General features: G+C 54.2%; 1 long non-coding RNA gene across 1 annotated transcript in view; it reads right to left on the bottom strand.

Annotated features, from left to right (window-relative positions):
- Positions 1 to 94, bottom strand: part of LOC122179201 — an 8280-nt gene extending 8186 nt beyond the window's left edge. Inside the window, exon 1 of the long non-coding RNA XR_006178583.1 lies at positions 26 to 94. This is a non-coding gene — a long non-coding RNA (uncharacterized LOC122179201). The remainder of the gene's footprint in view (positions 1 to 25) is intronic.
- Positions 95 to 3127: the final 3033 nt, after the last annotated feature.

Here is a 3127-nt window from a genome sequence, read left to right as displayed (position 1 = left end):
CCCCCCCCCCCCCCCCCTTCCTCACCGCAAAGCTCGTTCCCCGCACCACCGCGGTGACCTTCGCCGGAGCGAGCGAGAGAAGGGAAGGAGGGGGGGGGGGCACCGCGGAGCCGCTTTTCGGCCGCCCCCCCCCCCTTCCCCTTCTTTCTCAGCTCCGCTCTCCGCAACTTTGCGGGGCTCTCTCTCCCGGGGCTCGGCCGGCCCGTACTCACCGGCGGGCGGCGGCGGGGCTGTGCGGCCGCATGTGCGCGGTGCGCGGCGCTCCGCGGGCGCGGCGCGGGGCCGGCGGGGCTGCGGAGCAGGTTGTTCGCCGGCCGCTCTCGCGATACTTTCCTTCCGAGCCGCGGGTGTGAGTGAGTGCGTGTGTGGGAGCGTGTGTGTGTGTGCGCGGCCCCGGCTGGTGCACACAATAGCCCCCGCCGGCCCGGCCAGCCCCGGCGGCCGGTGCGTGCTGCCGGCTGCTCCCTCCTCCTGCTCTTTCTCCTCCTCCTCCCTTCCTCCCCGCCCGGCCGCAGCGTTGGCCGTCCCGCTCCCAACTCCGACGCAGCCCCGCGGAAGGAGCGCGGAGCGGTGCGCCCTGGGAGCGCTGCGGTGTGTCTTTTCCAATATATCTTCATGCATCAGGTTTATCAACCGGCATATTTGTCACTAATTTAATCCATTTCTTTGCTGTGACTGTTTTGCCACTATTCCTTTACAGACTTCAACCATTGAATTGGGTTGGCAGTGAGTGCCAGCCTATTTGGAGCACCTTCAGTGACCGCGTGATCCCAAAGCTCTGCATAATGTAATGCCGTTATGCACAGTGCTCGAACTGGGAAACCCCAGCCCAGAATGGGGAGGTGCCCACTCTGGTGGACAAATTAAAGGTGCTGGGGCTGCATCCGTTGCTGTTCGGCACAACCGAAGGCATTAAAAAAGAACAGAGGATTTAATTCCTGCTTGAATTCTTAAGCTAGGAGTCATAGAACATCATGAGTTGTTAGAGACCCACAAGGATCATTGAGTCCAACCCCTGGCTCCACACAGCATCACCCAAATCCAAACCTTATGCCTGAGAACAGTGTCCCAGCGCTCCCTGAGCTCCAGCACTGGGCTCTGCCCACTGCACTGGGCAGCCTTTTCTGTGCCCACCGCCCTCTGGGACACAGCCTTTCCCTAACCCTCACTTGGCCCTCCCCTGTAACAGTTCCATGCCATTCCCTCAGGCCCTGCAGCGGCCAGCGCTGTCCTGCTCCCTGTGAGGAGCTGCAGATGCCATCAGGCCTCCCCTCACCCCCTTCTGCTCTGGGCTGAGCAAACCAAGTAATTGTCTGCAATTTAACAGTGCTCTATTTTTAGTAAACTCGTTACAATTCCATAGTAAACCTGTGATCAGTACCCAGGTTGAAATGCCATGCCGTACACCCGTGCCTGTTCCTTCTTAGCTCGTGCTCTGCACGATGCTGGCTTGCTTTCCAGTAGCTCCTAAACCCTGTGCTTGCCTTCACGCCAGGCAGCAGCAGACACACAATGCAGGTGTTGTGCTGATTTACCTGCGCCTGTATAAAATACTGGTAGTACAACTTGCTAGTGTAAACAGGCCCAGAGCGATTACTCGAGGCAAGGCAACAGGAAGAACTGCCCCAGAAGCTTTATTCTGTGAACTGCTCCGTTCTGAAAGCCCTTGTGAAAGCACAAAGTCACAAGCAAGCAACTGCTTCCGGCCCCAGCCCCAAGCTGGGGACCCCATACCATTCAGAACAGGCTCGATTTTCAGCCTTACCCCTAGGGGAAGGAGCTGTCTGGCCCTCATATCCTGTAGGAAACACTTGGACCAGGGCCTAAGCAGGGGGACATCACCATCATCCCATTGCCAGATGGGGCTGATGGAGAAGGCTGGGAGCTGACATATCGGGCACTCTTTGTGCCACATGCGTTCCTGGGCTCTGCTAAAACCCTTCTGCAGTTTTAGGGCAGAGTGGAAACTTGGCCGTAATGGCAGGGCTTTCCTTTGCCAGCCCCAGTCCCTGTTCTGTATGCTGCCAAAGCCCACAGAAATTAGTAGAAAACCAACTGGATTGGGTCCATGGAGCCTGAGGACTCGCTTCCATTCCTTCCCCTTTGATCCCAGGAGAGAGCATGTTTACCCAGTGGGGCCTCTTCGTCCCTCTTCGTTGGCCAAATGCAGAAGTGGTAGCAACAGGTTTTTCACGCGTTTTAATCGTTTTCTTTCTCACCTCATTGGGTAGCAGCCTCTTTTGTTTGTTTCTACATGATTTCCGTGCTTTTATGTTTTGTTTTGTTTTGTTTTGTTTTGTTTTTTTAGCATGGCATCTCCTTTCTGGGAGTCTAGTCACATTTCAGAGGGAAAGGCAGGAACTGTGTAACACTGCAGGCAATGGGGATGTTCCAGATCTATTGGTCATAGCAAGGTTGGTTTGCAAAAGTTCTTCCCAACTTTTCCAAACGTTGACTTATCCCATGCAGACATTTGCATGCATTAGAAGGACCAAATGCTTCATCTTGTCTTCTGAAATAGCCCCATGCTATTAAGAGAAGGAGCTGCCACTGGCATCCGTGGATCTTCCCCACTTTGCAATCTGTTCCAGCACTTACCTGCAGTCAGAACCAAGGTCAGCTTTCAGGGGTTGCCCAGTTTACATCCAAGCCATAGACGAGTGGGGTGAACTTTCCACAGATCCTGTCCTAGCACATCTTGTGGGACTCAAGGAAGCATCAACATGCACTACTGCCATTCCAGGCATTAATCTGAGTATATATCACAGACATGCTCCTGAGCCGTGTGCTTATGTACATCCTATTAGCTCTATGGCTGTCCTGCTGATTCATCCCTGATAACAAGACCTTTGTGCACTGGACTGTTGGTGAGCATATGTTGCAGTGCCTTACATTTCCACTGTCAAGCCATCCTACAGAATGCATAGACTCCTGTTAGCCTTAACCTGCATATATAAATTGCATATTAACTCATATTTTCTGTTGCATCAATAAGGGCAGGCTGATCTAGGAACAAGCATTAGAGGTGCAATGGGCTCTGCGGGTTCTGAGCCATCAGACACTTCCCATCGCACCTGCACTGCATCTCCAGCAGCAGCAGCTGGGAGAAAGCTTCTTCCTCCTCATT

The sequence above is a fragment of the Lagopus leucura genome, unplaced genomic scaffold (genome assembly GCF_019238085.1).
Source record: "Lagopus leucura isolate 7727_CA_CO unplaced genomic scaffold, USGS_WTPT01 Super-Scaffold_1, whole genome shotgun sequence".
Lineage (NCBI taxonomy): Eukaryota > Metazoa > Chordata > Aves > Galliformes > Phasianidae > Lagopus > Lagopus leucura.
Note: the sequence above shows the minus strand (reverse complement) of the source record. Positions and strands in the feature narration are given on the sequence as shown.